This window comes from Mya arenaria, chromosome 6, assembly GCF_026914265.1.
Source record: "Mya arenaria isolate MELC-2E11 chromosome 6, ASM2691426v1".
Taxonomy (NCBI): domain Eukaryota; kingdom Metazoa; phylum Mollusca; class Bivalvia; order Myida; family Myidae; genus Mya; species Mya arenaria.
This window is the reverse complement of record NC_069127.1, coordinates 70179951-70203369: the sequence shown is the minus strand read 5'-3', so window position 1 is coordinate 70203369 and position 23419 is coordinate 70179951. Positions and strand designations below refer to the sequence as shown.

The 23419-nt window shown below is 35.7% G+C and overlaps 2 long non-coding RNA genes across 2 annotated transcripts; both read left to right on the top strand.

Annotated features, from left to right (window-relative positions):
- The first annotated feature begins 6007 nt into the window (after positions 1-6007).
- LOC128237061 (uncharacterized) lies at positions 6008-7691 on the top strand. Its single transcript, XR_008261491.1, has 3 exons — positions 6008-6132; positions 6771-6841; positions 7502-7691. It is a non-coding gene; the product is annotated as an uncharacterized LOC128237061 (long non-coding RNA).
- Positions 7692-12935: 5244 nt separating this feature from the next.
- Positions 12936-21901, top strand: LOC128239416 (uncharacterized). Its single transcript, XR_008261877.1, has 4 exons — positions 12936-13070; positions 15436-15594; positions 15836-16023; positions 16723-21901. It is a non-coding gene; the product is annotated as an uncharacterized LOC128239416 (long non-coding RNA).
- Positions 21902-23419: the final 1518 nt, after the last annotated feature.

Below are 23419 nucleotides of genomic sequence, written 5' to 3'. Positions count from 1 at the left end.
CGAAATAAAGTTGAATATATCACATAAATGCGTTGATAAGTTACCTATACTTTCGATAAGATGTTTATTTGGTAAACAATCACTACCATGTGCCTTTCAATTTAAAGACAATAAGCAGCCTTTACACTTTCGTTAACATTGATAGGTCGATCAAGTTCTGGAATCTTGTTTGATTTACTTTTCTATTTCAGACATTATGCGTTTGTAAAGGGCACTTTTCTTTTGTACGTGCAATTTTCTTATACATGTAGTAAATCTTGCGATCACATACATATATTATGTTTACATCTGTTTTATCAAAAACACTGCGTACTGTATCAGTTACATGGTTCAATGCATCGTTAAGACTGTTTTGTGCAATTATCTTAATTATTCACAATAATATTAAAATGTGATCATTTGGGTACAAGGCCAGACCGAAATGGATTTCTATACATATCAAAATTTCCACTGATAACGTACTTCAGAATAACTATCATAATTTGATGGGGCATTATTGCAAATCAACGAAAAGTGTTAATGTGTATGGAATCGTTTGTATTGCGTACTCTACTATTTTATTTCACCCCATAGAAACACAGAGCTAATAGGTAGGACCAATATTTCACCAGAAGATGACTCGGTTGATCACTTTGATAATGCGCCAGGTTCTATAGGCAAATGAAATACATGCTTTGTTATTTCATTTTTTATAGATGACATATATACGTATCATTTCGTTTGAAAACAAACTTTAAAGGTCTGATGAAAGAAGAACTGACAATGCACCCTGGCACCGCCAGTCACAGCAGCGGTCCAAATAATGACCACATTGTCGGAATGTAGCTAAGTGGGATGTAATTACTGATATGTCACAGAAAGGGACCAATATCTTATCAGAAGCTAACTAGGTTAACTACATTAATCATGAAAAAACATGATATGAATAAGCGTGACTGAACACCACATATATTAATTTACAAATATATCATAAGATTTATTTTGTTTGTGAACAAACATTTTAACTACATTCATTGTTAGAAATAGCTTGATGTACAGGTATTGAAAAACGAAATGGTGTTTTTAGGTATTTACATTCCATCACATATTTACATAATGATTGTTTTATTTCAGGTTAGGCCTTGGGGTAGGATTAAATTTTAAATGGTCCCAGGTGAGGCTATATATAAAAGTGTGTATTTTTCTCATATGAAAATAAATCGCCCGAATGCAATACTTATTCGTTGGTCTTATAGAAACCGATCACCTCATATCTTTTTTCAATGATTTTAGCATAAGCATATAATAAATTCGATGGGTCACCATCATCCTCCTTCCTCCAGCTTCCCCAACCATCCTAAGCAACCTCACTCTGGATATGCCCTCTTCACTCACAATATAGTATTAACCCCAGCCTTCCCGGTTATCCGGTAATTCAACCGACCCAGTGCAAACAGAGCAAGGTGACCCAACGTAAAAGTAAGCATATACAAATTTTCAACTTGTGGCTGTTAATTTACTATTATAGATCGATATAGTTTTTCTACATAAAAGAAAGTACAAAGAATGTAGATTAATGTAGTACTTTTATTTTGTAAAGAACTGGACAGTAATAGAACATGTCCTTATACATTGGTTACATTGGTTACGGAAATCTTTAACCAGAGTTTCTGAGTAAAAAACAAAGGGCCATACTTTGCATTAAATGCATGATAGATTTATCCAACTTGCTTATTGCAGCTGGTGTGCTCCTTAGGAAACCCTGTAAAAAGCTTATTAATATTAATATTAAACATTCAGTGGTTACTGAGATATGAACTTTATTGTAGTTGTACGAACATGTTAACCATCAATTCTATGTCCAAATATATAGGGCCATAATTTGTATTGAATGCAAGATAGAGTTATCTAATTTGCCTATTTAAGTTGGTGTGATGGTTTGGAAGCCTTGTAAAAAGGGTTAATATTATACATCAAGTACTTGCTAAGATAAAATGCCATCAGTACTTGCACGCAAAACCTTAAGCAAGGCGTGACGTCGACGCCGGCGCAAGAGTGAGTATTTTAGCTCTCCTTATTCTTCGATTAGTCAAGCTTAAAAAATATAAACACAGTCGTTTTATACATGTTGTTTCTATTACAAAAAACAACAACAACAAGTTAGCAGAACATCCAATTTGTTAAACACAACATACTTATTGTAGAACCCATTCATTATTATCTTTTCCTACATGAGATATCCTGGCTTTTAATCATATGTGGGATATACAGGCTAAATATGTTGTATCAGGCTACAGGCTAATCAGGCTACACAGGCTGCATAGGCTGCACGCTGCAGCCTGTTTACTACACAGGCTAAATCGGCTACATAGGCTGCACTTTGCAGCCTGTTTACTACACAGGCTACATAGGCTACATCGGCTACATAGGCTAACTTCACAGACATGCAAATCTTTTTTTTTTCTTTTTTTTTGGTTCCTATGATAAACTTATCTTATTTAACCAACAGCGAGCTAATAAATATATCAGACTCCCAACTCAACAGATCCTGTGGTTTAAGATATACAATATACAAATAAAAATACAAAGCATTTATATAGCGCAAAAAATAATAAATTATTTTATTACGCTTCACAATTACGGAAAACAGTTACAAGTAAAATTGTCCACATCTTAACTATCATTGCCCATAAAACTGACTAAACAGATAGGTTATCAATTTTGATCTAAAAGTGGCTTCAGCTTCAATGTTTTTCAGATAACTAGGTAGATCATTCCACCATTTGAGACCAATGACGACGGCTGATCTGTCAGCTAATTTGGCTCGTTGCTTTGGAATGATAAATTGAGTGTCACTATGTGATCTAAGTCTTATCTTCCTCGAATAGGTACAAACATTTCCCTCAAGTTCAGCACTTAGTTCTTCATAGGAAGCATTTAAGACCACTCTAGCGGTATCGTTCTGGACGAGTCGTTGTAGTTTGTTGTTTTGGTAGGCTGAAATTTCGGTGAAGAGGCCGTTGCAGAAATCAATGTGAGAGTGAACCAATCCATGTAATTATGCTTCCGTTGATTTTCTTGTGAGATCTTTACGTATAGCTTTAAGATTCCGTAACTGCACATGCGCTATTTGACAGCGGATTTTGTTTTCGGATGTGATGGTCAAAATTGAGCGTATTGGTCATGTGAACACCCAGATCTCTGATATGACCAACACATTTTACGCTGTAACCACCAATGTTGACACTTGTAATATTTACTTTTTTAATTGACGTTTGGTTCCATTCATAATTATTTAGAGTTATTAATTTTGAATTTGTAAGTAGTCATCCATGCGATTATTTCTTTGAGACAACTGTTGAGGTGTTGATAAGCAATTGACGCGTTTTAAGCCTTTCCCGCTTGAATTTTTATGCAAATTTGTGGTCATCAGCGTATCCATACAGATCGACTGGATATTTCTGCACCACTCTATTAAGAGCCGATATATACAGGATAAAGATCACCGGTCAAGCACAAGACCACTGTGGGACTCGATTTCGGATTCAGACTGTTCAACCATGACTTTCATTGTTCATGAGATAAGATTCGATCCATTTCAAGGGAGTGCCTTGAATATCAAATTCGTTTTGAAGGATTCGAATCAGTATCGGAATGTCGATGGTGTCAAATGCCGCAATCAATTCAACCATGACTACAATTCGAGGGGTGAATGCGATAAGGTTCTAAGTGTCATTAAATAAAACAGAAGATACAACCTTTTCGCTTTCACCTCTCGAATTGTAACTTGATTCTTATCGATGGTTTCCAAGAGATCACTATACATTTTGACCATTGCTGTTTTAACACCATGTTATTTTCTATAGGCACTTTGGTAAGATGGAAGGAGATTTTTAGCTTCTATATGTTCATTGATTTGGTTTATTGCAGCTTTTTCAATAATCTTGGTGATAAATGATAAGTGAGACAGGCCGATAGTTACAGAGGGAGCCTTTTCTTCTTTAACAAAGGTTTAGCCACAGCACCTTTCAACTCATCAGGGAACACACCAGATGTCAAAGACCGATTTATATTTTTAGTAACAATGGGAGAAAATTGTGAAAATAATATTTCAAATGTGTGGTTGGAATGACATCAAGTTTATATGTTGCAGATTTTGATGCATACACAAGGTTCTTAACATCATTTTCTGACAGTGGTCTGAACGCAGTTAATGTATTCATGGTGTTTCCGCGTATAACCTCTTGATATCTCCTTCCGCCTCTCCAGTCTTGGTTTAGTAGTAATCATTCAATATACTTGTATGGTTGTATATGCACATGGCATGTGTAATATAGTATACTTGTCACTAGCGGGTCCAGGATGGACGCACCTGTCGCGCGCCCCCTAACATAGTCAGAGTTTCCTTTTCATTTCGATATAGAAGCAAAGTGTAACAAAATACGCCCAAAATGCACAGTTTCTGACTAGAAAGTGTTATATTTTCCTTGGGGGATACCCCTACCCCCTGTCAATATTTTAAGCCAAATATATTTCGGTTCTGAGGGAGTGGTGCAAGTCAAAAGGTTACACCCTTAAATTCCGCCCCCTCTAACGTCAAATCCTGGACCCGCTCCTGTTTGTACACGCGTAGTATACAGAGGCACTTAAGCTGGGTCGGCAGTGGCGGCAAAAGTGTGTTGTTGTTTTCAAATAATATCCATGGGGTTAATTTGCTTTCGAAACAAAATGTCCGTCATCGATTTTACCTCTTATCGATAATAGGACATGATGCCGTTGTGGTGACAGTCATATCGGGTATTGTTTTTTTCCGATGGAGCATTAAGATAGGTGTCTGCTTAGAAAACATAGACAATAGCTCGTAAATATTAGGTGTCCAAAACAGTTCCTTAATTGACTTTCAAAAGTCCGAAGCAAATACAAAACTTAATTGTTATCATTTGCGATTCATCGTATATACTGACGTGTTTTTCTATGCTGTAAAAATTCTACATGGGCGGCCTCGAGACGACGCTAGTGTATACACTGTTGGAATCAGTACAGGTTGCGAACACGTTGAACGACATCGACAAACTCATAGTACAACACATACCAAAAGCTATCAGATGCATGGAACCAGGATAACGTGGTATGTTTTCAGATGTAGTGACAGTGCTGAAACTTATCTAGGTGATGCCGGCGACGAACGCTAAAACATATTATGCTTTAACATCTGACCCAAAAAACCTGGCTCATTATTTGTTGTTGTTTTTTTTATATTATAATTATGTTATATTTATGCATGGGACCTGTGATTTGTACAATACGGAAAAAAATGGAATTTTTGTACGCGCGTGCGTCCCAATACGGAAATAATACTGTATGGTCACGTGGTTTAAAAGAGCGTCTACGATTGGACGTATAAATTAGGTATATAGAATAATATGATGTTATGTCTACCTCTATTCACCTGTATTATGTGTTGAGCGTAATAAAAAAATAATGTAATGAAACATAATGTATAAACTGAAACGAAGACGGTACGATATATAGAAAAACATGTTAACCTTACACTGTTCGGTCAGAACAAAAAACCCTTTTGTTCTAAAACAATCAGCCTGAACATATGGTGTTAGTCAGTAATCTATTCAAACTGTAACAAACACTTGAAGGGAGCCAGTAATGAAGCATCCCGGAAGAAGCCACTACACCAGGGGTGAAAACGGCTTCATATAAACACGAAGTCATAGAGAGGTTGCACGTTACGTAATCAAATCGATAGCCGCCATCTTGGAGGGACAGACTGATAAGCGCAGCCATTGTTGACCTCCAGACGAGAGAAGTCAGAACTCATTTGAAAATGGTAAATTCATGCAGTGTGTTTAAATGTCATAATAAGGCAAACAAATCAGACAACAGAAAGTTTTTTCGGTTACCGGAAATTATTCTTCACCAAGATGACAGGACCCGAGAATTATCAACGGAAAGGCGAAGATCGTGGCTTGCGAGACTCGCAATCGGAACTCCTCGGCTAGTATCAAGATATGGCCTCGGATATAATACGGGTCGTAAGAAAATAGTCCATCATGGCCGACCAAGAAGATGTTCAAACAACCAAGAGATATGTTAGTCCAAAGACAGAATGAGGAGCGAACTTTTACCACTTATTTGTGTGTAAGTGTTATTTTTATACTTATTGTATTTTAATAAAATATATAAATAGTTTTAAAAGAGCCCTAATGAGAAACTAATTGGAAATGTCATTAATTCTTAGTGGGTGGGGTAAAGTCTTCTTTCATTTGACAGATTCTAATATAGTAAATAACAATTTTGAAGCTCCAGTGATCAGTGGCAAAAATTAAGAAAACAAATACTCTATTTGTAATAACAAATAAGTCTGAATCTGACTTTACTTAGATCGATAATAGGTTAGACTTTCTTTCTCAGTGTATTTATCTCATACATTTCATATCATTAACTTAAATTTTTTATAATTTTAAATTTACATTCTTTTATCCAAGGATGTATGGTAAATATATGTCCGTGAGTGTTGGTATCGAACAATTTAAAGTAATGGCACAATTAAATGCCACGGCCCTGTTCACTAATATAGTTCTCTAAATAAATTAGATCTTCATTCTATCGGTTGAACAAAATGAGTTTGAACGCATAAACCAGCACACATTTCTTTCAAGACTAAATTCCATGATATCCACCAGTGGTGGTGATGCAGAAACATTGAAAAATGCTGACATTTTTACTGTGCCAATGAAATGCAGACATTTAAATTTTAATCTTATTGTCATTTTCAGAGAAGAGTATGGTACCAGGGGTGCAGCTGACTCTGATTCCCGGCTTCTTCTAATGAAAAAAGTCAGATGAGGTAATGGTTGTACTATTTTCGAAATTCGGACAATTATTTAACAGTCAAGTATCCTATTGGTTTAAGCCCAAAAGTACCTGCATGTTTGTACAATTAACCAACAAGGATGGACAGTATTAAAATATCAACATTGTAGATGAAATTAAACATGAATTTCATTTCATATTTTTTAATTTACCAGTAGTCCAGAGCTAAAAGCTGCTCTCTCACAGATTGACAGTTCTTCTTGGTCGTTCTTCAAAAGCCCAAAGGAGTAATTAAATTAAATTTACACATATAATTAATTATATGGCTTAAAGCAATAGCAAAAAAATATTTTCCAAACAATTAAAATCTGTTCTATTATGTGTGACCTTATATGACTAGTTGGAGGAATTTTTACCAAATTTTCAAACTTGTATATGAAAGACTGTGATCTGATATTATGTCAGCAGACTAATATCACTGGTTTCCATACATTTGCACAATAATTGCCAATTGGCTCGTTTAAAGATAAAAATAAAAAAGGTGTCAGAACAGTAAAACCATGAGGATGCTGCTTTAAATTGGTGTTGCACTTAATGTTTTGTGAATACTTTTCTGTTGTTGTACAGGCTTTTAAAATAATTGATCTGAAAATATAATTTCTATTATTGTTGTATTTTCTGTTTTCTATTTCAGGCGCTGGAATCCGAATGTAATCAAAAATGCCATTGTATGAGGATTGACCTGCAATGCATGGAAATCATCTAACACAACTGCAACGCCTACCTTGGAAAAATGAGTGCAAGATGGAAACAAAGCGTTCAGTGGAACATCTTGTCATCTCAAATATTTGATGACTTACATACTGATGTGAAGTTGAAGATAAAAGTCATCTGTAGGTCCGTGATTATTAAATAAATCCGAACATATATTTTAAAAGGGTAATATGGTTAAGGATTTATCTACGCTTAAAGTGGTTTTCCTATATTATGGAGGGGAGATAACTACAAAAACAGAAACAGATGGCATCGGCAGACCAAATTAAGGAGAACTATTTTGTTCAGTTCAATTTTTAAGACTTCAGAAAATCCGTTGATAGGGCACATCCTTTTAAATGCCATATTGTAAACTGGGCTCTTTAAATTAAAATGTGAAAAGGTGAAAGTGGTCTGGAGGATAAGCCCCAAATTCAAGGTTGTGAGTTCAAGACCTCCAAGATACTTTCTCTTGACCTCAGGAAAAGGATGTCCATTCTTGTTTCTACTTAGGCAACAGACTTAAGAGTGATTTTGTAATCTTCCAGCTTGCATAGCAATCTGATAAGGCATAAAATAAGATACTAGCTGACTTGCAAACAGTTTTTCCATTTGTGTTGATATATTTTTCAGTCTGTTGGAATGTTTATTAGAAGTGATGCGCATTGCTTACTGCAACCAATATTTATTTTCTTTATTAAGTTAACTTTAACGAACACATAACATGACTTGTGATTGTATGAGTTTATTTTCTCAAATGATGTAATAAAAGTTATTCTGAATGACTGTCCTTTTTTGTTTGAAGAAAATGTGTTGAGGTTTTGGCATAGCATAGTGTCATCATCATCATCATCATCATCATCATCATCATCATCATTGTTGTGTACAAATAAAACATTTAAAACAATGTAATAAAAACCAAACTGTCAAGCCAAGTACTCAAAGAGGCACAAGGATATTGCTAAAGAGACCGGTAATACATTTAGACAAATAAAATGCAAAGAAAGATCTATAATTCTGACACATGGTAATGCTTTAAATAGTCCTCTCATTGTGTGTTTATGGTTAAAGTGGAGACATACAGTATTTTTTATAATGAAGACTTAAATTTGTATGGCAACTTAAAGCCATATATGGGGATTAAACGCCAGAAATATTGTGAAGTCTCCCAAAAGACTCAATGCACTTAAAAGGGCTTGGCACAGAAATGAAAGTAAAAATGGGAGCAAAACCTAATTTATCATTAATTTTACATTGGATTGCATACAGATGGCTCTGTTATTACTGGACTAATATTAAAAATAAAATTAAGAGACGTGTTGATCCAAACTGTAATTATTCTTGTTTGCATTTTATGGAGTTATAAAAGAGTCATTTGGTGAAGAGTGATCTAAAGGCTAATTATTCAAAATAGATAAAGTATTATTGAAAAAAGTTTGGTATACATTGCTGAAAAGCTTAGTAACCTGGCTAAATATTTGTTTAAGGCTTTTATTTACAAAAAATGAAATCAGTTGAGTATCTTATCAGTTACTCTTTTGGTGTTGTTGTTTTTAATAAAAAATGACAATTTACTCAAAGATATTGAGACTAATAATTATAGATTAAGACAAATATAATGTGAAAGGAAACTTCTGATGAGTGGGTTTTATCCACAGCTTAGGAGGTAAAGTGAAGCATGATCTGCCTTGAACAAATACAATTTTAAGACCAGTTCTGTCAACTTAGTGCACCAGTCAATTGTACCCCCCCCCCCCACCCTAGGTCTGGGGGAATACTGGGGTTAACCCGGGGAAATGGGCCGTGTTTTTACCTATCAGGTGGCCCTGCAGTGCTGGGTGAATGCGGTGGTTTTATCTTCGCTTAAAATATAGATGGGAATGGACCTTACCTAGAGTCCCTGGGGTGAGGGGGCATTTGGCAGGGATTTTGCCATTGGATCGTCCGCGCAGGGTGGGGATTTTAGCCGGGGTTGGATGTACTGAAAGTCAAAGTCCCCACTATTCCCCAGACCTGGGGGTGGGGGCGTGGTTACAATTGTCTGGTGCATATCCACATGAACGTTGTACTGGTACTCTACCAATTGAGCTTACTGCGTGGATAGTCACCGCCCCATCCCAACCCCACAGAACTGTTTACACAAAAAACAATCTGCAGCCCAAACCCAACAATGCTGAAGTAAAGGCATGCATAGATTTCAGCTGGTAAAGCTGACTGGGTGCCAAGCTCACACCCATCCTACCACAATCCACAAAAGTCTGCACAATATGCAATCAATGATTTTACAGAATAGTAATGTTGTTTTAATGGCAAGGCATGGTGTGAAAAATAACACGGCAAAGTATGACTTAAAACTTACATTTCATAGGGTATTCCTATAACTGTTGAGAAAATGTTGACATTTAGTCCATGCATGCATTTAATCCGATGTAATGATTCATGCATGCCATGAACCGTATGATCATTTCAATGACTGTCAAGTACATTTTCTGTGTGCTCACGATTTTTCTAGAGGAAATAGAGTGCTTCAACTATAAGAAAACATCTAAATATTCATAAAACGAACATTTTTTGAGGTTAGAATAAATATTTTCTCTTAAACAAGCACATTTAATTTAACACAATCCATTTCCTTGTTGTTACAATGGGCCTTCTTTACGCGGATTGAAAACGGTGTTAATCGCCGGCAGCCGCATCGCACTTTCGTATATCCTTACTACTATTTACGAGGTCTATCTCGAAGCTTGCCGGAGATGGCCGAGTTGTTACGATTGGCTTCGAGATAGATCTTCTTGGTCGGCCATGATGGACTATTTTCTTACGACCCGTATTATATCCGAGGCCATATCTTGATACTAGCCCGGTCCCTAGACTTACCGAAATACGATTATTTACCGAAAGACGGATAAAATTACCGAAAGACGCATGAAAGTTACCGAAAGACGCCTTCTAATGCATTTATTTTATTGTTTTTATATTAATATTATACAAATACATTACCAAACAAAATTTGAGAGAAAAATATTAAAATATAATGATGAAATAGGCAGTTGAAATTTCAGTGTTCGAGATCGAATTCCGCGTGCCGACTCGCCAACCGAAAGACAGATAAAAGCTTCCAAAATAATCAATTATTCCAATTAATGATGATCTCATAATATTCATATAACTAAAACACACTCATAAAAATGAAAAAGTTCATGAAAATATTTACTTATTGTTCAATTGAATAAAGACAATATGTCAGTGAAATAGTTGTCTCCCTTCGCCAACCGAAAGACGATTTAACGCAGGTAAAAATAACTTATTAGTTGTTGTATTATGAAAATGATTATGAATTTGGATTCAAATAATAGAATTTATATTCTTATGGAAATGTTAGATCAAAAAACAGCATTTGAAAGTATTTTGGAATATACTTGAAACATTGCCTTTGAAATAGGTCGAAAATGTCGTTAAAAAACATTTTCTTTTAAACTAACTTAGATCTACGGTATAGTTCAGGGCTTTCAAATTTTAATTTTTGTTTAAAAAAGAAGTTTTTAAACAGCGAAGTTCTCATCTTCAGATAAATTAGCTTACTTATGGACACTAATAACCAGACCACACCAAATACACAAAATCAGGCGATGTTTAAAACAACATAATTATCACCCGGTATATGACACCCCACAAAGTAGCGGCACGTTTTTGGGGGGACAGTTTGGTATTATTGAAAGTGTGTTAATTTGGGTAAACCCTTTTCGGCTCTGTGACACGTGTTGAGTAAATACCATAATAATTACGCATTAAAGGAACGCATTACGTGTACATTTATAATTGCGGGTGATTTTCACACAAATTGACGGCTTCATTTGAAGATTCATAAATAACAATCGTGAGTAAAAAGGTAAGTTATTGCTGTGAGTTTTAAAGAAGTCCAAATTAATAGAACTTTACACTCTGAAATAATTAATGATGGATGACTTTCCTTGTGCTATATGTGTTGTTGACTGTAGTAGTGATCAATGCATACATTGTTCTATTTGTAGGAATTGGGTTCATGCTAAATGTCCGAGCTTAAGTCATGGAGTGCCAAAAACCTCAAATTTGTTTGTAAATCGTGTGCATATAGTGGATTATCATATGATGCCGGAAACTCACAACCCCAATTTTCCGTCATGTGGACGATGATGTCTGTTGACATAAGCAACTTTGTACCAAACCATTTTGTACCTTTAGTAAATGATAGCCAAATCACTGAGTTTGAATTTGTAAACACGTGACAGTTACTTGAAACAAACAACTGTCCGTCAATCGCCGCTGCACTGGTGACCCCCCCAATTTTCTTAGGCCCCATGTTCATACACGACCACAGTGATTTTGAAACATATAGTCACTTTTTTCATCACCTGAAGCTCAAGTTAGGAGTCAGTTCCGACAAATTGGTCATTGGAACTGACGATGAAAAGGCCTTGGTCAAGGCTATTGAATCTAGTTTCCCAGATTTAACGACCCTGTAAGGAATGAGGCAATTCCCCCAAACTGGACAAACAACAATTGTGAGTCCATTAACCATGTCCTAAAACAAACTGTGGATTGGAGGTCACAACCATTCACAAAGTTTGTTCACCTGTCCAATGAGCTAGTTGAAGGTCAATTCAAAGAGTTAAGGTCTGCCATTGTAGGGACACGTACGTCAGAAGACAAGTCCAAATCCATTGCAGACACTGGAAATGCAGGCTATTATTTCTAATGCACCATGCTAAACCATAAAAAATAAAGTATTTTAACTTTAACTGTTTGATTTCAACGATGAAGATATCTACATAGTTAATAATAAATATTGCACATAATAATAAAACATTATTGTTTGTATGTCTGACACATTTGTTTGAAACACAATGTGAATTTTCAATGTACATTTACCATAGCTTTTGTCATTAACATGTATATGTCTTTGTCAATGATTTAAATACATATTGTAAGTTAATCATTTTATTTTGTATTTGCAGCGTTCAATATTTCATGTAATTTTATTATGTGTATGACTTATGTTTTATGCAGCCTTCCATGTTCGATGTTAATCAAATGTATGTGTCATGTATGTAGAGAAATGATGAAAAATAAAATAAAAATTTAGTATTAAGTTAACTGTATATATTTGTCATGTTCTTACTTCACCTTAAACATACTAGCCGAGGAGTTCCGATTGTCTCGAAGCTTGCCGGAGATGGCCGAGTTGTTACGATTGGCGAGACTCGGTCAAGATTTCACAGGAAAAAACCTTAGCAACATCAGAGTCGTAAAAATTAAATACAGTATGGATTTTGATAAACGACAGTGTGGATTTAGGCAGGTGCGTGTTTACACAATTACGTCATTGATATCTGTGTAAAACACATGAGTACACCACAGCGAACAAAATTGCTGGTTTGTAAAACCTTGGAAGAGGCTTTAAGGAAAATCCAGGAGCTGGAAATGCAAAATAATTTGTGCCTGACTCTAGTACGAAGAATTTTGGGAAGACGGTATTAAATATTTCCATAATTTTATGCATTATTTAACTATTGATGCTTGCAAATCATTTTTTTCAGCAAAGCACACAGTGATTTGGTGGGAATGAGCTGAATTTTGACCTTTACAAAATTTATTGACATTTAACCTAAACTAACCTAAACAAGTTAAACAAATGACAATTGGCTTTATAATGGTAGTCCTAGTTGGGCCTCATGTTCTACAGCACTGTAGTTTATCAAATGACCATATATCTTTATACTGGTAGTCATAGCTGGGGGACACGTTCTAAAGCACTGTAGTTTATCAAATGACCATATATCTTTATACAGGTGGTAATAGCTTTGGGACACGTTCTAAAGCACTGTAGTTTATCAAATGACCATATATCTTTATACTGGTAGTCATAGCTCGGGAACACGTTCTAAAGCACTGTAGTTTATCAAATGACCATATATCTTTATACTGGTAGTAAAAGCTTTGGGACACGTTCTAAAGCACTGTAGTTTATCAAATCACCATATATCTTTATACGGGTAGACATAGCTGGAGGACACGTTCTAAAGCACTGTAGTATATCAAATGACCATATATCTTTATACGGGTAGTCATAGCTGGGGGACACGTTCTAAAGCACTGTAGTTTATCAAATGACCATATATCTTTATACTGGTAGTCATAGCTTTGGGACACGTTCTAAAGCACTGTAGTTTATCAAATGACCATATATCTTTATACGGGTAGTCATAGCTGGGGGACACGCTCTAAAGCACTGTAGTTTATCAAATCACCATATATCGTTATACTGGTAGTCATAGCTGGGGGACACGTTCTAAAGCACTGTAGTTTATCAAATGACCATATATCTTTATACAGGTAGTCATAGCTGGGGGACACGTTCTAAAGCACTGTAGTTTATCAAATGACCATATATCTTTATACAGGTAGTCATAGCTGGGGGACACATTCTAAAGCACTGTAGTTTATCAAATCACCATATATCTTTATACTGGTAGTCATAGCTGGGGGACACGTTCTAAAGCACTGTAGTTTATCAAATGACCATATATCTTTATACAGGTAGTCATAGGTGGGGGACACGTTCTAAAGCACTGTAGTTTATCAAATGACCATATATCTTTATACTGGTAGTAATAGCTTTGGGACATGTTCTAAAGCACTGTAGTTTGTCAAATGACCATATATCTTTATACAGGTAGTCATAGCTGGGGGACACGTTCTAAAGCACTGTAGTTTATCAAATGACCATATATCTTTATACAGGTATTCATAGCTGTGGGACACGTTCTAAAGCACTGTAGTTTATCAAATGACCATATATCTTTATACAGGTAGTCATAGCTGGGGGACACGTTCTAAAGCACTGTAGTTTATCAAATGACCATATATCTTTATACTGGAAGTCATAGCTCGGGAAGACGTTCTAAAGCACTGTAGTTTATCAAATGACCATATATCTTTATACTGGTAGTAAAAGCTTTGGGACACGTTCTAAAGCACTGTAGTTTATCAAATCACCATATATCTTTATACGGGTAGACATAGCTGGAGGACACGTTCTAAAGCACTGTAGTTTATCAAATGACCATATATCTTTATACGGGTAGTCATAGCTGGGGGACACGTTCTAAAGCACTGTAGTTTATCAAATGACCATATATCTTTATACTGGTAGTCATAGCTTTGGGACACGTTCTAAAGCACTGTAGTTTATCAAATCACCATATATCTTTATACTGGTAGTCATAGCAGGGGGACACGTTCTAAAGCACTGTAGTTTATCAAATCACCATATATCGTTATACTGGGAGTCATAGCTGGAGAACATGTTCTAAAGCACTGTAGTTTATCAAATGACCATATATCTTTATACAGGTAGTCATAGCTGGGGGACACGTTCTAAAGCACTGTAGTTTATCAAATCACCATATATCTTTATACTGGTAGTCATAGCTGGGGGACACGTTCTAAAGCACTGTAGTTGATCAGATCACCATTTATCGTTATACTGGTAGTCATAGCTTGGGGACACGTTCAAAAGCACTGTAGTTTATCAAATGACCATATATCTTTATACTGGTAGTAATAGCTGGGGGACACGTTCTAAAGCACTGTAGTTAACAGATGACTGTATATACTCCGGTACATATCTATACCTAACACTGGTTTATATGGCAGGAAGTATATTGTCTTCAGCTGTGTTCTTATTCCACTGACCATACACATTTATATTAGAGATTTTGACTGGACTTTACCTTAAAAGCTCTGTTTTTTTATTAAATTCTCTTACCATATAACTCTATAAAGGTGACTTTCTCATGCACTGTAGGTCAATTGACAGATGTTCATTTTTTTTAGATTTGGCCTAAAAAGACCTGTAGCAGTTAACAAGCTATTAGATGCACAATAGCACAAAATGACCACCACCACTATCACCCTAAAGTGTGTGCTTGGTGTCTGTCTACACGTGCTTGCTTCTGGAATGTTGAAGAACAAACTGTGTTGAAACGCCAACTGGTAAGACTGTGCTTTGTGTTTGTAATTTTGTATGATAAGACATTTATTGTTTCCGCCAGGCCTAAAGGAAATGTCTATGAACAAGTACAGGTCTATACACAAGTACAGGATTGAAATATAAACAACGATTTAAAGAGTATTGAGTTGATGAGTGAGAACAAAAATGATATACCCATGTACATTTACATGTTCAATAAATAGTGCATCTCATACTCTGAATAATAATTCATTTTGCTACTAGGAGTTGGTCATGGACCTTTGCCGCCCTTCATCCAGAGCCTTCCACAGAGATGGCAGATATATCGCTGCCTGGACCAACAGTTGACCATGCCGTTGAGTCCATGATATCAGTAGCAGCCATGAAAACATCTACAGAATTACATCTGCGGCCGTGGCTATTAATGGATACATTCTGCACCACTTCCATGTGTAAGAATAGAACTTTCCAAGTCCTCAGCATAAGCATTTCTGTATTTAAAACGAAAAATAATTAAAAAATAAATAAATATAGTTTCAAATAATTATATACAGGCAAAGTAAATTATATAATTTGTTTCATGAATGTGTTGTTTTTTTAATTGCTGTTAAAGCAACAGTGTGCACCAGATGATCAAATTGCAAGTTTATTAAGTTTAGCAGTTATTTCATATTTTTCCATTCAAATAGATTACTGGGTATGTCTACCTAGTAGAATTAATTTCTTATGCGTGATTGGCTAGTCGATGTTATCACATGATATAACCAAGTTAGGTGTATAGCTTTAATATACCACTTGATTGAAGTAAGCCTTCGTAGCACAGTTGATACAACACTGGACTTCAATTTCGGTGACACATTTTTTTTTACATGTTTTTACTTTTTTTACAATTATGACATAAAAGCGTAACGCATTCTATTAAATAATTGTCCTGAGATATGTTACAGAAAAAAAACTTTTTTAGTGCCAATCTGGTGTACAGTCCCTTTAAGGCCTTATACCGTACTTGTAGACTTATTGTTTATGATAGTCTGTTTAATCATTTTATTGTATATGGGCAACATTTTATGTAACATCACTTTATGTAAAAAAATTTATAAAAAGTCACTGTGAATATAAACAGTTTTCAAATATGTACATTAAAATTGCAGGCTGTCAGTTTGAAACGTCTCTACTCTGACAGAAGGAAGGGAATGAATACCCAGGATTGTTCCTCAGGAAAATCTCTTCAACAGGCTGTTGTCAGTTTGCATGCTCTTTGGATGGAATTACCCTACCTTGGCTTGCAGAGAATCTGTGACATAAAAGACCTCTTTTGTGCTGCATTGTGTCATTGATTTATTGTATTTTATATGTATTATGCCACTATTGTAAAAACAAATGGGCATATGTTTTAGCATATGTTTTCAAACAGACACATTTATATTTCAAACAGACACATTTATATTTTTGAATAATTTGAAAATACATTTTGTAGGTTGACTTCACACCATGAAACATTAATGGTAGGTTATATTTGACCAGAACATGACAAGTATTGTTTTCGGAGTTTTTTGGTCGAAGGTGAAGGTAATGGCTAATGCACAATGAACCTTGAATTCTTTGACCTAGGACCATTAATATTTAGTGATTGATATATCAGTCCAACTCATATGTGAAAGGGACATGATGAAATTGAGCAAGAGCTTATTAGCATTGCAAATTATTATTTGTTCATTTCTATCATTAACAATTCTGCGTTAAAGTTTTCATTTTATGTAATAAAATCAAGAGTTTTTATCCAATGGTAATCAAACTTGGTCAGACTATTTGTCGGCATGTTATCTTGAAGATGTATGAATATGGGTCATCCCTGGTCAAATTCTAGGTCACTAGGTCACATCTTAGAGAAAATATTTCCATGTCATAAATTCAACATTTTTTTCATATCTTTATGAAACTTGGTCAGAATATTTGTCTGCATACTATCTTGAAAGTTTTTTAATATGGGTCATCCCGGGTCAAATTCTAGGTCACTAGGTCAAATCTTAGGAAAATCATTCCACATCATAAATTGAACAATTTTTGTCAAATCTTTATGAAACTTGGTCAGAATATTTGTCTGCATAATATCTTAAAAGTTCTATAATATGGGTCATCCCCGGTCAAAACCTAGGTCACAAGGTCAAATTTTAGAAGAAAGAATCCCACAGTCATAAAAATTCATTAATTTTAGTCAAATCTTTTTTAAACTTGGTCAGAATATTTGTCTACATGTTGTCTTAATCATTTGTGAATATAGGTCACCTCAGATCAAAAACTAGGTCACTAGGTCAAATCTTAGGAAATACTTTCCTGATGTCATAAAAAAAATCTATGCTTACCAAAGCTATCCATATCAGTTAATAACTAAATTCAATTGTTATTTTATAAACACACATCCCAATCATGAATTTCAGATCTAACCATATTTTTCAAAAATTTAAATTTTAATTAACTTTAAAAATATTTGTGTACATGAAATCTTAGATGATAAAGTGTGTCATCTAGGGTCAAAAACTAGGTCTCTGGGACAGATCTTTTTGGAAAAGCTGATGTATTTATAAAATGTTCGTTTTTCCTCACACAAATGGAATAGTTTCTGTTGATTAGGTTATTTGTATGAATGATATCTCCGATAAATATAAATATGGGTCTTTTTGGTTAAAAATACTAGGTCATTAGCTCAAATCCTAGGTTTGCAAAAATGCATTGTCAAATAAAAAATCAAGCTTTATGCGGCGTTGCCGCGTTGGCGTCTTGTTAATTTTTTATTTTGACAGGCACATTTTTATAATCTTAACCAAATCAAACCTTGTTTTGTCACATTGTGATTCTTATTCACTTTTTTTATTTGATTGTTTTATTGCTTTTTACAGGCACATATCACACTATTATTGTATTTACGTCCAATTCCAAGAGGCGTAGTAGAGCGCACTGTTTTACGACAGCTCTTGTTAACCTGTAAAGTGAAACCTGGTTATAAAAATGACATGACTGTGTCATTGTGTTGGCAGGCCAGGAGGAGGGCAGCATCAAATACATCTACAAACTTGGTATACAAAGTATTATAGAATTGCTTTCGGGGCCCATAGGATCAAGGTCACTAAAACAAAAAAATATTGAAACTTAATCACACAACAAAGGCTTAATTAATTAGGTTTGTCTGTCAATCATTGAAAACTTGTTTTTTTTTTTGCATTGCAGCATTTCATGCTTAATTATGCCCCCCTTCGAAGAAGAGGGGTATATTGCTTTGCACAGGCATGTCTGTATGTCGGTCGGTCGGTCGGTTGGTCGGTCGGTCCGTCGGTAGACCAAAGCTTGTCCGAGTGATAACTCAACAATTCCTGGACGTATGGTCATCAAACTTGACATGAAGGTTGGGCCTGACCAGTAGATGACCCCTATTGATTTTAGGGCTCATCGGGTCAAAGGTCAAGGTCACAGTGACCTTTAATGATAAAATAATTTTAAGCTTGTCCGAGTGATAACTCAACCATGCCTAGACCTATGGTCATCAAACTTGATATGGAAGTTGGGCCTGACCATTAGATGACCCCTATTGTTTTTGGGGGTCATCGGGCCAAAGGTCAAGGTCACAGTGACCTTGAATGGTAAAAAGATGTCCATGTGATAACTTGACAATGCCTGCACCCTTGGCCCTCATTCTTGACTTGGAGGTTGGGCCTGACCAGTAGCTGACCCCTATTGTTTTTGGGGCTCATCAGGTCAAAGATCAAGGTCATAGTGACATTGAATGGTAAAAGGTTGTCCGAGTGATAACTCAACAATGCCTGCACCCATGGCCCTCATAATTGACTTGGAGGTTGGGCCTGACCAGTAGATGAACCCTATTGTTTTTGGGGGTCATCGGGCCAAAGGTCAAGGTCACAGTGACCTTGAATGGTAAAAGGTTGTCCATGTGATAACTCGACCCATGGCCCTCAAACTTGACATGAAGGTTGGGCCTGACCAGTAGATGACTCCTCTTGACTTTGGGGGTCATCAGGCCAAGGTCAAGGTCACAGTAACCTTTAACGCAAATCTTTTCCCAGTGATCTCTCAACAATGCCTGAATCTATGATCATTAAACTTGACATGTAAGTTAGGCCTGACCAGGAGATGACCCTTATTGATTTTAGGAGTCATTGGGTCAAAGGTCAGGTTCACAGTGACCTTGAATGCGATAATTGGACAATGCCTGCACCCATGGCCCTCAAACTTGACTTGGAGTTGTGTCTGACTGTAGATGACCCCTTATGATTTAAGGGGTCATTGGATCAAAGGTCAAGGTTACAGTGACCTTGAACGAAAAATGCTTGTCTGTGTGATAACTAAGTGTCAATGCCTGCACCCATGGCCCTCAAACTTAACATTTAGATTTTTGGTGACCAGCTGATGACTACTATGGATTTTGAGATCATAAAGTCAAAGGTCATGGTCATAAAACACTATCCTCAAACTTTGAATGGTCATAATCTTAAAACTGCCTCAACGGCATACAATGTTAGCGACAAATCAGCTGTCATTTCGGTCCATGCATATTTCATTCAATTGTCCATATAATCCTGACAACATGGCGCTCAGGGGGGGCATAATGTTTGACAAACATCTCTTGTTTTTATTTTGTCTCTTTATTGCATATTACCTTTATCATTATTGTATTCATTTCTAAGACAAAGCAGCATATAGTTGAGGGCACTGCCCCATGACAGCTCTTGTATATCCTAAAAAGAATACAATAGTGATATACCCTGATATAGGTAGTTTTGTTACATTATCACGGTTTTAATTTTAGCTTTACTGGCCAAAGATCAGAATATCTGATGTGATGGTAATGTGTACGTAGTATGTGCTTCCTAGCGCCTGTAAACAATTGCTTGTGAACACCATACAGTCTTTAGTTATGATTGTATCTCAATAAAACAGTATTTAGATATCCAATAGAGCTCGGTTCCTTTCGAAAACCAGTCAGATCTGACCATGCATGCCTAGATTATAGGCCTTGAACGTCTGTGCGACTGTAAACAATTCCTTGTGAACATGGTACAGTCTTCAGTTTTAATTGTATATAGATGAAACTTGTACAGTATTAAGATATCAATTAGAGCTTGGTTCCTTTCGAAAACCAGATCTGCCCATGCATACCTAGATTATCATATGGGCCTCAAAAGTAAAAAAAAATGCTATTTTTAGCCAAGTCTACATGAGCGAAGTCTATTTTTAGACAAGTTTACATGTAAAGTCACAAATTCATGTGAAAAATTGTTCAAATTAGGCCCCTGGGGTCATTATTGGCCACGCCACTGGGTTCACCGGTTTGGTATACTAAATTGGGAAATGTTTGAAAATCTTTATGTCTGAAACAACTATGCAGACCCTTGTTATTTTGAATAAGGATTATTTTATTGGTCTGCTACCATGGTTGTTCAAATTATGCCCCTAGGGTCAAAACTGGCACTGCCCCCAGGGGTCACAAGTTTTTTAAGAAATATTTTCAAAATCTTCTTGTTTCAAACCACAAGGCTCATATCTTTGATATTTGTTGTGGAGCATTATATGTAGACCGTCTAGCAAAACAGTTGAAATTATGTGCCCTGGGCCGGGGCCACCATCCATTTTGTCCTTTTAAAGCTACAAAAATGAAAATTTGACCAATAGTACATTTTGTAGCAAATTTTATTCTCCTCAGATGACCTTTACTTGGCACATATTAGAATACTAGTAGTTCATGCAACTTATCTGCTTACAACACTTTCTGTTCTCAGATGTTAAATGTGCAACGTTTTAAGCTTACTCAAACACAAAACGTGAACAATATGTTTGTTGGCTATTACTCATACATACATGCTCTGGATCAAAAATAACCACATGAGCCATGCCACTAGAGCATAGGCACTCATGGGCCTCTTGTTTTTTTTTAGAAAAAAAGCATACTGACCAACCCTATTTATTTTAGAAGTTAGCTGAAACTAAGAACTTTTTTTACCTTACTTTTATATTAGATTGTGTATTGCTAAGATTTTTGCTTAAAGCTCCATTTAAGGTAACTGTTCATCTCAAATGTAACAGCTTTTGCCTTCAAACTTTTAAAATTTCATTGAACCAGTGGGTTCATCATGATGCACATCTGTAAATGTTTCTCCCTAATATGGGCTTTTATGTATGCAAACAGAACATTGAACAATTGGCTTTCTGTGTAAAGTAAACCCTGTCCAGAACATTTGTCAAATTGCTGTGTCAGCACTTGTTTGAATGGATTTATTTCATTTTCATATTATGATTTCAAATAAAGTATTTAAAAATGTTGATTTCTTGTATGAAGTGATTACTACAATCCTTATAAGGTCAACAGGAAGCTTGAAAAAGTATCTGTTACATGTATTAAGGCATGATTAAAATCATTTTTCCATTTTGCAAAAAGCAGATGGTTAATTTATACCACCTTCAGGTAGTCATGATGAACTCTTCAAAGATATCCCAGGAAAAGGTAGTCACGATAAACTCTTTCAAGTTATCCCAGGTATGCATGGTCACCTCTTAAAAGATATCCCAGGTATTCATGATCACCTCTTCAAAGATATCCCAGTTATTCATGATCACCTCTTCAAAGATATCCCAGTTATTCATGATCACCTCTTCAAAGATATCCTAGGTAGTCATGATCAACTCTTTAAAAATATCCCAGATATTCATGATCATCACCTCTTCAAAAATATCTCAGGTATTCATGATCACCTCTTCAAAGATATCCTAGGTAGTCATGATCAACTCTTTAAAAATATCCCAGATATTCATGATCACCTCTTCAAAGATATCCCAGGTAGTCATGATCACCTCTTCAAAGATATCCCAGGTAGTCATGATCAACTGTTAAAAGATATCCCAGATATTCATGATCACCTCTAAAAGATATCCCAGGTAGTCATGATCCCCTCATCACAGATATCCCAGGTAGTCATGATCAACTCTTAAAAAATATACCAGATATTCATGATACCCTCTTCAAAGATATCCCAGGTAGTAGTGATCAACTCTTAAAAGATAACCCAGGTAGTCGTGATCAACTCTTTAAAGATTTCCCTTTGTACCATGCAGTTGTTGCAAGCATACTTTAAAGCCCTGGTGAAGGGGAGATCAATGCAAACTGAACATGGATGGTTTGTGTGGAAATGAGCCCACTTTTTTGGTAGAAAGTTCTATGTGATTAGTTAAACAACAGGTCAAATTGCAGATGATGTTAGCAAAATGATGCATGAAGTTAAATGACAGGCCATAGCTGTCAGACTTGAAAGGAAATTCACTTGGTGGTTTAAGCGTGAACAAAAGCCAAGATCAATCAATGCTTCAGACCCTTGATCTATGTATTCCAGGGTGATTTGCAAACGAAAGTGTATAATAGTTACTGTGTACTTTCAGGAGAATTAATTTGTGGCACAGTTCACATAAGTTCCGCTTATGTTGATTTTTCCATGCAGATAAGTAACCATACTTGTATGAAAAATTATTTCTCAATTTCACCAAGCATAGAAAACTACCAACAATGGAAGTGTTTTTTGTCACAGACTCAATCATGTTATCTAAAATCCACACAATTCTTTCATATTTTTTCAATCTTCTCTTCAACTTTGGCCCATTTCAGATGAACTTTTTTCAAAGCACAGTAAAAAAGACCTTTATCATATAGTTTCTTGTAATTCCTCAGGTGAATCCAAATCCGTTTAACTAGTAGTTGCTTCACATAATCCAACCTATTTTTGTATATCTTCTTAATCCAATGTTCTTGTAACTCCTCAGGTGAATCCAATTGTTGAGCTAGTAGTTTTC